This window comes from Bombus impatiens, unplaced genomic scaffold (assembly GCF_000188095.3).
Source record: "Bombus impatiens unplaced genomic scaffold, BIMP_2.2 scf_0318, whole genome shotgun sequence".
Taxonomy (NCBI): domain Eukaryota; kingdom Metazoa; phylum Arthropoda; class Insecta; order Hymenoptera; family Apidae; genus Bombus; species Bombus impatiens.
The window spans coordinates 1091070-1104237 of record NT_176737.1 but is presented as its reverse complement, the minus strand read 5'-3'; the positions used below and the strand labels follow the sequence as shown (position 1 = coordinate 1104237).

Below are 13168 nucleotides of genomic sequence, written 5' to 3'. Positions count from 1 at the left end.
GCTGCGATCACGCTTACCTTTGCCCATCTGATCCTACTATAAATTCAGTCACGCGCAGATAATTCCTACAATCAGCAATTCAGAAAACACTATGGAGGAGCAATGAAAGAAGCTGTTCATTTCCATATTCCGTGTACCGATACTGTTAAAAGTAGTCTGATTTATGTATATTGTTCTTAGACTCATTTTCATCGGAAGAATCTTAGCAACTTTAAGATAAAATGAACATTCGTGTAGAAATTGTTAGTAATTATTCAAAAAGCTTCTTAAATAATTACAGCAACCCTACACGTATCTATAGTACTTGTTATGATATTTAATGCGTTAAATAAATATTTGCATAACATCTATTTCTTCAGTTGTATCCATGAGCATATAAAATTGCATAAATTCGCAACGGTCTTGGCGACCAAACTTATTAGTAGAGAAATAGAGCACGAGCAGACATATATTTCACTTATTAAATATCAGAACGAGTATTCTACATTGAATATTTAATAATAATATCATACAATATTTTTGTATCATACGTGCATTCTATACATTTCTGTACCTTTAAATTATGCATAAATGCATAAAAATCCACAGTCTACTCATCATGCAAAATATTTCTTTCAGTTAGTTCTTTAAAACTTCAAACGACAGAAGAATGGTCTCTTTCCTTCTGCAACAATCTTGATAGGGGAAGAATCATAATAAATAATAAATCGCATTCCGCAACGATGATTGATATGAAGAATTGCACGCTATAATACTTCTGAGATTCTTCAAGGCTATCGAGATTCGAAATACTCAAATTAATCTTACAGCAGTATCAGTATAAGATTGGTAAGCGTTGGTGCGTATCCACAGCCACGGATTTCACCTAGGAATTCTATACGTATGTATGTTGGCAATTGTTGCACGTGTTGGTTACCCATAATCTAGTGATTTCGTATAATATCGGCTCGAGAACAGAGATACTGCAATATAATAGAGTAAAAACATTTCTTAATTTCGAAGATGCACATTATAAAATGCTTTGTTTGATCTTGTTTAATCTTAAATGGTATTCCTACGTTACTTAGCCTTCATCGAGGCGAACAAGCATCGATTCTCGAGAAATTCCATCAACTTAATAGCGTGCTAAGCTGAACCAGCTTGCATGGATCTTGATCACCTTCGGGTGAAATAAGGACCATTTATGCATATTGATAACTTTACCCCTTGTTCACTTTTTGTATCAGGATATGTATCCATTTTTTTTCGACAAGTCAAGCGGTAATTCACCGGGGTCGGAGTTTTCGAAAATTCAGACCAAGGATATATGATTGCAATGTACTTTTTATTATTTAGCCTATGCACAGGACGAATGTGCGAGTCTAAATTGTAGATGAACAGGATTTTGAATCGTAAAATCGAAGACTTATGGAATTTTCAATCGTACAATTACATACTCGAAAAATTCTGAATGATAATGCTATAGAATTACAGAATTACATTTTGAATTATACGTAGAATTAGAATTCGAACATATTTGTTGTATTGACAAAAAGGACGAAGTAGCGTAATATATATTTAAAGATAATAATTTGGCATTCACGATAAAAGGTCTGTTGTGAGTTCTGGTTTGAAGGCCAATCAAGCAGCTTCAAGTAAATTAATTAATTCACGAAGCAATTTGCTAGCATGACAAATAAATTTTAAATGAAGTCTCCGTTATATCGTGGTGAGATTGCTGTTTCCTTTTTAAATAAGCGATGCGTATATTGTGTTGAATTTGACCGTGACTATAAGATACTCACAATGGTAAAAGAATGAATCGTTTTATTGACAATGTCGAAGATGAGGGTCGGTTAAATAGCAAGCTATAGAGGAGTTTCAAAACATCGCGTTCGGCGTACTATAGGGTGAATCATAATACGTAATAAGAAAACCGAATTTGGAACGTACAATATTTTTCAATATGCGATGTAATTTTATCCTATTGCATATAATTTTGTTATTTAATCTTGGATTATTCAAAGTGTATGGAGTACCGTTAAATTCATTAATGAATGGATTTGTCTGCTTTCGCATATTTAATAACGTTACCACTTTCGATATTTTATTTATATTTAAATAACTCTAAGTGCAGGTGTACACTGCACACGAGTTACAAGCAAAGTGTACGCTGTAAAATCGCGTCCGGTATATCAGAGGATGAATTAGCAATATGTACTGATCTCCATGGTACATTTTACAGGCAGTGTACTTTTGACAGCTAATTTAATGGGAATGAGCATCGAGCGACGTAATTATAAGGCGATAGAAACGAAAAGAAAATTAAGATAATAACCAGGTTGAAGGGCTACTTTCCTTAGAGATGACATTATCGTTTAGGGATATGAAATCGTAGACAAGAAAGATTGATCTTATTGGTAACTAACTATTTAGAAGAATTGATAACAGCCGTTTAATATTTTTCTCTCCTTCTTTACGTAGGATATACTGACACGTATTTGTTAATTGTAACTTGTCACTTGCCAATTCGCTGACATTATTAATTAGTAAATTATTGTACAAATTAGAAGTTATGTACCGTAATGATCAATAATGTCGTAAATTGCGATAACCAGATTGCGGATATTTACTCGTTTATAGAACATTTAAATCTTCAGAAATCTACAAGATATAGGTAATATAAAAAAACGTACGAAATATTCTTAAGAAATGTAATTTCAGAGCTTTTAGTATCTCTATTATAATGGCTACATTGTATAGTATACTATACTATACTATGTTATATTACATAGTTTGTATAATAGTAACGTTATACTATACTAAACAGGAACAACATGAAAAATGAAGCAACGAAAAGTGCTTCTCGTAGATGTAACATTCACAGTCAGATCTTAAGACAATTCTCAAGATTCAAGACAATATGCATATAGCATTCGCATACGCGAATCACCGATTCTAGTAAAATATCGTAATATATTATGCATAGAAACTTGATAAAATCTATATTTATAACTACGGATACGGAAATCAATTAATTATCATAAAGTATACCATGACAGATGATGTAGATGGTAGATAGCAGCGGTTCTGGCCGCTATAGTGAATGAACTAGAAAAAGAAAAATCTGTTAATACATTTCGCATACATTTATTACGACACAAGAAACCATTAATTCGGATAAAATACAAAACGACATTCTGAAAGATGGAATAATGCAAATTGTTCGAAAAATCGACGTGTAGATATTTAAACAACTATAGATAATTACTAGGAACGGTATTTTCTGCGTAGATGTATTCATTTCCTAAAGGAGTCGGAGAACGAATATCAGGCATTCAGTTTTTGATAAAACTTCGATGTTTTATAGTTGGAGGGGAACGGAGATATTACGCGATACTGAAAATCAAATGATTCTTTATCAAGATAACAACGTGGGAATCCGAGGTTTGGTCGTCATAAAAAATATATGCTACCGGTGAAGGGTTAACACTTCGTTATCCGACACCGAGCAATCACCTATCTCACAGCGAATATGTTTCCCATCGAAGCTGACAAGAAACGACGACACAAGGACGCACGTGTATAAATGTGTATATCTGCGTCGAAGAGGAAACACGCCAGGCGTTGTAACCGGTATATGCACGAGAATATTCACGTATAGGCCTATAAAAGTCTTCGCAACGTTTAACTGCGGCGTCCCAGGTATAAACTAAGGACTATATTGCTTATATAATGCAGAAATATACTGCGGCTAAGGCGATGCAACGCTTTCATACGTCTCGTACCGACCGACCAACTCTCATGGTTTTCCTGCACTAAAATTTCCTAGCTTCTCCTTGTCCAAGGTACAGAGTTTCTTGCGTTTCACTTTCTTATCATCGTGTTGATATTATCAATCGATATAACGCGATATAGCGATTTCAGTACAAATAGATAAATAAATATGGCTTAGGTAAGAACAATGTACAGTTTGTTAATGACGATCTCTCACGTTAATGACGTGCAAAAACGATTTGCTGAAAATTTCGAGGCTCCTTCTCGGAATGAATGAACGTTCATACTGTTATTTCGTTAACTTTACTCGTAAAGTTGTAATGTGTACATCTCTATGTATCATGACATTTAAGTTATCCTTCATTGCAAGTATGGAACATCGTAATATCACGATGGTCTCAAATATGTACGCATACTTGACAAATATTAATGAGATGTGTATACGTGTAGATTAGCTGACATAATAGGTTGAATGTAGCCGGATCAAAATTAGACACTTATTACAATTAGTACAATTAGTATTCCGTACGAGATATCTCGCGTTTCTTATTATATCGCTGCGGTTATTCACCAGATATATGTCGTTTTTTGCATTCTATCGTTACAGAGCGTTGAAGGGATATTTCATATTTTATATTATCGATCAGAAACGATAATTATAACTTTAAATTCATTTTCTAGAGCACTTGGGTGAATAGTGATAAAAGAATTAATTGTGAGATGTTTTAGAAACTGCTTTTTTTTTTTATTGACCGTTTTCAATTCATTATTGAAAATTTTAAATAAATAATTATATGTAAGACATCTTGCTGATGATATTCAACTGTAAGAAACGGGCATCTATACTTGGTAAACTGCAACGGGTTTACCTTTCACCATGACAATGCTTAACCGCGCCTTATTTTGTAAAAAAAGTAAAGCAACCTTGAGTGAGAAGCTGCATCCAGATATTATATCTACATATTTTTATCTCTTCGTACACTGAAAAGTTTGCAAGCATTTAAAAAAATGAACACTGCTGGATAAATTAATTCTCTAATCATAAGAAAGAAGTGAAGTCTTATAATAAAGATACGAGGACGTTGTTTACGTAATATAAGATACATATTTACATACTAATTGATGTTAATTCGAATTCTGAATCTAATTAATAAAAGGAGCATAGCAGTTTTAATGTAGAAATTGATGGTAACAATTCCAAATCAAAAGTGATAAAAATGTAAAAATAGTTGAGAGACTCGCGAGATTTTGTAAAAATATTATACTCGATATTTTTTAAGTATTAAGGACGATAGAACAAATTTAATGGATAGAAACCAAATAAAACACGTATTTCTCATTTTAAAATTGTTTCATCGTATGTCATTCGTTTCTTAATGTATAAAATTGTACACTGCACTGCAAAGTAATCTTTTCGTGCAGATTCCAATTGCTTCGATAGAAATAAAATATTGTTATTATCCTAAATCTCTTCACGTAGGAAATTTTAGATATTTTCATGCAACCGAAAATTGTATTTTTCTTTTTAACGAAATAATTGTGTTAAAAGTTTTTTTTTGTTATTTAAAATTCATTTAAGACTGCTATTCGAGCCATTCATGTCCAATATCTTTTTTACAGTGTCGGTTTCTGTTAGGATAGAAAATATGTAAAATGCATTGTTTTGCCTTACTACCGCTATAATTAAAATTCTACGGTATGTGCGAACAAATTACAGCTGGCGTATAATTTAAATTTCCATAACGTGCGTAACGCCCTGACAATGTATAACTGTATATATAAATCGTAAGTAGGTAAGTACAAAATAAAGTATACAAAAATATGTGCGTTTCGCATATCTGATTAACATGATATAGATAATATACATTTTTCAGAATAAAACGATACCATGTACCTAAAAATTAAAATTTCGAACGGATTAGTTTATTACTGGTGTTATTATATTATATTAGTGCAATATGTAGACACGAATTTGATGTACAAAACAGAGATTTGCGCGATCTCAAAAAAAGGATAATTGTTATTAGGCTACAGATCGTTATGGAGAGATTCATTGTATTCGCTAAATATCATAACCGATACTATAGTTTGCGTATTATAAGTATATATTTTATGCATTTTTGCGTCTTTAATTTTGTTCATAAATGCGTAAAAGTCCACAATCTACGTAAACGGATTATTACAAATCATAGCGCTATAAATACTTTGATTGCTTCAAACTTTTGGAAACCATGGGATTTACGTGGAGAAAGAAACAGCAAAAAAAAAAAGAAAAAAAGAACTAATTTTTGAAATTGCCTTTCGCAACTGTAACCTAAAAAGCGGAGTTCGGTGACGCAAATTGCATTCACGCAACGTTGGGATAATACTAACTCTCTTAATGGGTTAATAACAAGGAACAGCGAACCATCCTTTCTCGAACGTCAAAAAAGGACGATCGACGTTCGAAGCTTTTATTCCAAAGGGCCGAGAGATTTTTTCCTTCGTGTTATTATCATCGTTCTAGCTTTAGCTACAGATTAGTTACATTTAAATAAATTACAGCGCACAGAAGTCTCCATGCACGCTATTACTCACAAATGACATTCGTGCACGCGAAAGCTAGAGTCTAATTGACGAAAAATGATCGTTCATCTTCGAAGAAACGAATTAGGAAAAATTGATCGCGTGTAAGGAAGGAACCGAAAAATATGAAATCAAAAAATGTAATAATAACGAGCTCGATCTTAAAACGAACAACAAGTCGGACTTGTTTCTAGCACGATGCGAGAACAATGTTCGTAGAAACAATCATCTACGCTACAAACAACTGTACCTTCTGTCGAAGAATTGAAATAAGTGGAACACCTTGTTAATTAATGTAGAGGATTGGTGGGGAATGATACTGTTACGCTGGTGAGATAATGCAACGCGCGATGAGTTATTAGAAAAAGATCCGACTCTAAAGTAGAAAGTGTAAAAGTGCAGTTAAATGAGACAATTAACAGAAAATTATGGATTATTAACGCAGATAAGTCAATTAGTAGGAAATTAAAAGTAAAGGAAACTGCATGGAAATATGTACGCACTGATATAATAATCCTGGAAGGATGCTGATAGAGTTTATTAGATGGTTCGAAGATACTACAATTTTTATTTCTACTGATAATTCATCACGACTCTGTTAAATGTATAGCCAGTGTTAATTTTACACGACTAATGAAGAAGTAAAGTATTATTATATTTTTATTTTACTTACTGTTTGAAATACTTAGATTATTAGCAGATACTATCTGCTGCGTAATTTCTTATACACCTTATGTTATCGAATAATTGATATCTATAGTATAGTATAATGTAGCATACCTGTAGTATAATTACATTGTTCGATACAGGTCTAAATTATTGTTTATCTTAATACATACGTTTATTCAAATATCATATGCGTTGTATCAACGTTAATAAAATTATATCTTCGCTTCAAATTTACATATAACAATATTTATATCGCGATGCTTCTCCTAAGCAATCGAATTGTACTACACAAAGTCCCCGTAAATAATTTCCAAGATAATGAAGTACTTTCTAATCATTAAAGATGCGTCAATTAAAAACATTATAATATTCATTATCTTTATGTAGATTAATGCGAGAAGACACGAGAAGAGAATATCTGCAGGTAAAACGACTAATTTTCAATGAGGCCCTAGCTTAACAAGTCATGATGCAACGACAAACGTGTACGTAACTATGAAGCAATAGGTAGAAAGATAAGACGAGTTCTTCAACTTATTTCAAACATTATTCAAACCGGCGAGTCTCGTGTAATCTGCATAAACCGTACTATCAGTCAGTTCTTCAGCTTTCGCCATCTTCTTCGCATCTTCTTCGTCGATCCACATTGCGAAATGGAACCGGTACATATACGTTACTCTGTATGCGTACTATCTATACATTATGTATGTGTATAAGTCTCTGTTCAATGCGTTTGTTCATCCTTCCTCTTCAATCGCGTCCAAAGTAATGCGACAAACGTATTCACGAAACGTACTCGACGCATCTATGCAAATGATTTTAACACTTTGTCGGACTAACGATTGTATCATTTAAATTTATCAAAATTTTAAAATACATTAAGAAAGCTTTAATTCAGATATTGAACTACACAATATTTTCCTGAATATGAATTCAAATTTTGTTAATCATATTTTAGCATATCGTCCAGCAGGATTGTTACAGACAAAATGATGTCAATTTTCCTAATCGCCAGTCCAATTTTAATATACGACGTATTGATAAATCCAAGTTTTGAAAAAAAGAAAGATATGAAAAAGGTACTTCCTAAGAGTCTATGTTTCTCAATAAGTTATGGCACAGTGACTGGATAAAAGAAGAATGCAGACTCGGGTCTTGGCCGATCAGAATTTAATCGATCTGGCCTTTCGTCTCCTAACCGCTTTTTATAATATTTTTAAGTTTTTGTATCCTACCCCGGCTGATCTACATGTACATTGCGCGTCAGATTGAACTACTTTCTTATTGCTAAATCTTTTTCAGAGAGAAAATTTTTTCCCTGCACACTCCTGACTTTTATAAATTACGGTAAAATGACTAGACTGAAATGAAAATGAATATGGTAATGTGCAATATCGAATATTTCCAGACTTCAACGAGTCTAAAGCGCGATATTTCACTAATTATGTTTTTGTCTACTAAACTATTTTGCAACTGTCTATGAGAAACTGAAGAGATATTGGTGTTGCATTTGGCGAATCTGTTACATCTACATCTGTTACATTTACGAACATAAATAGGAAACTGTAATATCGTAGTTGAAACGAAATTTTAATACGCGATAAAAACGACGGGGCATACCGATTCATGTTCTGATTAAAGCTTTCCTCGTTAACGTGAAACTTCGATTAGTATTCCACACGAAACAAACATGAAATATTGCGAAATATTATTTGTGAAAATTCTAATGTAAATTTTCTTAATGGAATCACACGTTTTATTATATATTTCAAGATCATTTCACCGATGTGTATAATTTGAACAAAATTTTATCGAATACTTTTCAATGGCTTGCAAATATCAACGAATGTTGTATAAGTAACAATTTGAAAAAGATCTAAATATTTTATTAAGCTTCTTTTATATAAAATATTTCTTCGCATTTTTAGCAATTAGCGAGACGGTACTGTGTATATATTTAAACCGCACATACCGTCTACAACACAACAGGAGGACAAGGATAGGAGTAGAAAGTTCACGCATCCTGAGTAACGCCATGAATCGTATCAGCATTTATTTAACGCGTTATAGTATAACAATTAAATACGCCGAATACACTAGGGTTCACGAATAACGATACGTGCATGCTTCGGAGATTTTGTTGTTTATCGAAAATTGCGCTCACGATGTCCCGCCTCGCGCACTTGTAGTTCGACCATACCTCGTTTGTCCCTTTTCTCGATGTATCGTAAGTAAAATTGCAAAATCGTAAAAGTTTGAATTTCACGATGCACGCGCAACACCCGTTTCATTTATAGATCGTTAGATAAATAACTACAATGGTCAGATTGATCGATACGAGTAGATAAATCCCGATAAATTGGATACAATACGGTCTCTGGCTATCGTCTCTCTTCCTCTCTTCCTTCTTCCCTTGTGTTGTTTCGTTCCTCTGCCACGCTACTCCTGGCGGTCATCGTTCCGGACACTTTTACACGATACCTTACAAGCTGTAAAAACAAAAGTGTCACCGGCCACGATGTTATAAAATTCTCGTTATGTTCATCCACTCGTACACGCTGTCGTTTACATCCACGTAAACGCTATGAAGGGAAGAGGGAGAAAGGATGGACGAGGAAAAACGTGGATGACGTTATGCTTCGAAATTGCTACTCGGTCTCCATATTACGCCCCGTTATAATCTCTGTTTCCGGAATGATTTAATACATAGTATACGACCGTGATAGTAAGCCATGTTATTTGCTTCTCCTTTTCCCTTTTTTTAGCTTCTTGTATGTTTTTCACACTAGAACCGTGTATACAGCCATTTTCACTGCCCTTGCAGTTTTCTTCTTTTAGTATTTTCCGCTCTCCTTAGTAAATACTTAATTATCGAACTGTGAATTTGTATGGAAATTCATGCTTTTGAGAATGTAATTCAAGAATGACGTATTATTATTATTTCGTGAGTTGTTAAGTAATTGGGACCTCGATGGAAAATTGTTTCACCTATCAAATATCATAAAAAGCAGTATATTTTGGATATTTCGTGTATTCTTTAATATTATGTGCATTCTGTGCAATTTTGCATTTACAATTACATTAAATTATTATCACTTTGTAACTGTATCGAAGGTATACATTGTCGCTAACCCTTTCGCTACGGAGATAATTATATACCTACTCGATACAAAATCTTCGTATGTACACGCGATAAAACTCTAATTAATAGGTTGTCGATACTAAAATCGATTGACTCGATTTATTGAAAAAAATACGTGATTTACCTCATAATCTTTTATTTATAATTACATGCTACTTACAAAGATAACCAGTCAGTGTATTAAAAATAAATATTATAGATCATAAAACATTGTAAATTTCGTCGAACGCACCAGCGACGTATGACTATATAGTCACCGTCAGTAACGAAAGGGTTACAGACTAACAGCATTTTCTTTTTCTAAATATGAAACATTAAACGCTATTACCGACATATAAAAGTTGAAAGTAAAATTTGGGACTTAATTAGTGAATAACGTTAAAAATATAAATATTTACAAAGATAAATAACATTTCAATAACAATGTGCTGCTTGAACCATTCTAGATTCGTATTTGTAGAATACGATTACTCTAAACGCAATACAAATAAAGATCACAGGAGAAAATTTTACGAGTCAACCTCTATTGATTTGTCTGACATTAATGCCATTTTGTATTCAAATGGAAATACTTTAATGCGACGTAATTACAATTGAAAATAGAAAATCACGTCTAACATAAAGAAAACGATAAATAAATAAAGATTAAATAAAAAACTTTTGGTAACATGGAATTAGTTGAACAAGTATTAAATATGAAAGTCACTCTCTTTTAAAATAAAAAAAAAGATGCGATTTATGTCGATCTTCTTTTGTATTCTTCAAACGTATATTTTCGTCAATTTAGTAACATTCGTTCGATACAATTGCGCGACTAGGAACATTAATGTGTGGTCGAAATCGTCGAGCCGAATTTGTTTGAATTATCGAATTTAATTGCCCTTTAATTTTAAGTTCAAAGCGAACGATCCATTGTTAATTTATCATACATCGTTACAACATAGTACAATAAAAATAAGTATGATCACGATTGAAAAGTAAAGAAGGATATGGTGGCGATAGATACGCCACGAGGTCAACGTACTTACGTACGTAGAAAAACGTACCTATATCACTTTGTGCAAATTATCAGCACTTTTCGGGAAAAATAGAAATCTATTTAATAACTCCCATAATTGAAGTGACGCAGAGCGTATCTAGATTTGGTTGGACCTTGCAAAAATAATATGTGTCTGAGATATACGCGTATTTCGAGGGGAAAATGTACGCGATCATTGCAACGGACTCACATCTCACAAGAGAAAATAGCGTAAGCAGGCGCACTGCATGCTCCTTTATGACGACTATTAAACGGAACCTTTGAAATTTGTTCTATAAACAGTACTCAGTCAATTAGGAATTGAATACGATGCGGAACATCTGGGAACTTGTCTAGTATTTGTTTCAAGAAATAATATTTCAGCCAAAAATGATTGTTACCATCTCTGAATAACCGCGATTGTTTTTAAAATCGCGCATCGAATGTAAGTACATTCTAGAGGATTTCGTTACATCGAAGCATTTGAAATTTTATTACAATTTAAACGATTTATGACAAAATTAAGCTAAACTGTTTTCTTATATATATATAGGGAAAGTTGTTCGTGATAACGTGAAAGATAATCGAACACTTTATAACAAACGAATACGTTGATCTTATGATGATGATTGCAAGAAAAGATAGGTTGACTTGCTCCTCGATAAAGAAATCTTCGAAATTCGTTTTTCTAGTCTTGGATCAAGATATATTCGCTCACTATCTTTACAGCGTAAAATCATTAAGAATATATGTAACTGATTTTTTAAAGGAGAGTAACACGTCGATTTATTTGCGGCCTTAGATATCAATTCAGACTTGGAAAATTCAGCAATCAGCAAAAATTATACGAATTCTAATCGTTTTAACCATGACCTAATATAATGAATTTACTAGAAGTAACATTGCTTTTAAGAAAAATCAACCTGACTTATATTTATACTGTAAGAATTGAATTACAATAAAATATGAAGATTGAGCTATTTTAATGGAAAAATAACTAACAATCGTCGATGAAACGAATTACAGAAATAAAGTAAACACAGAAACAAAAAGATATGTATTAAGGGATCTTGGTCACTTTAATTAAATAGCCTATTTACAAAAAACTGAAACAATCCACCTTACTTGACAAAAGAAAAATTAAAGGAAAGCACGCTTTACATATTAAAAAGAAACTCAAGTCAATGTTCGCTGAGTTTTCTCTTATCCTGTATAACGAGGTCAAGTTTATTCCTTAATAAACTAAATATTTTCGAAGAGAAACTTTTTTACACTCTCATTATATATATTATATATAATGTATTTCTTATAGTAGTATAGTATTAAATAGTATTCTATATAGTATTAAATAATATTCCTTTGTAACGTATATTTTTTCCATTAGATCATCGTATCTTCATATTGAGTCTGCAGCTCCCGCCTTTCCCTCGCGCTATAATATACGTAACACTATCTGGACGCTTTTCCGTGCATACTATGGTAATTTTTGCTCATCGATAACACGTAAAATTTTATTACCGAAAGCGCGAACGTAAAGCATATTTCCGTTCGAACGAGCGCGCTCCAGCCAATTTCTTTCTCTCTTCGATATCCTTCACATTTCTTTCAACACCTGGAACCGCGTCGATGTCAAAAGTTTTCCATTGAAGTTGACGGTTTTAGGCAACGAGCTGTCGGAAGTACGAAATTACAGGGCATTCATTCGTTTCCTTCCGTGTTCCGATCGTTTATGCTAAACATTACTGGGTTTTGATGTGCATGAAACATCTGACATATCATTAGATACAAGAAGGCATTAAGACGGCAAAACAGCAGGGTGCATGAATCGCGAGGTGTATCGTGTCGTACCTGCGACTCCACCTTTATTCAGAAACCAATACGAATGCCTCGAGGTGGTATTTTCAATGATACATGCCAAATCAAATTGACACTTAGAACGTTCCATAGCTCATCGCATAACTTTCCATATGACGGTAACTACTCGAACAGAATGGATTTGGAAACGTGTGTTATGTATG

The 13168-nt window shown here is 33.1% G+C and overlaps 1 long non-coding RNA gene across 1 annotated transcript; it reads left to right on the top strand.

Annotated features, from left to right (window-relative positions):
* The first annotated feature begins 7229 nt into the window (after window positions 1-7229).
* LOC117151609 lies at window positions 7230-8167 on the top strand. Its single transcript, XR_004461643.1, has 3 exons — window positions 7230-7289; window positions 7378-7652; window positions 7949-8167. It is a non-coding gene; the product is annotated as an uncharacterized LOC117151609 (long non-coding RNA).
* Window positions 8168-13168: the final 5001 nt, after the last annotated feature.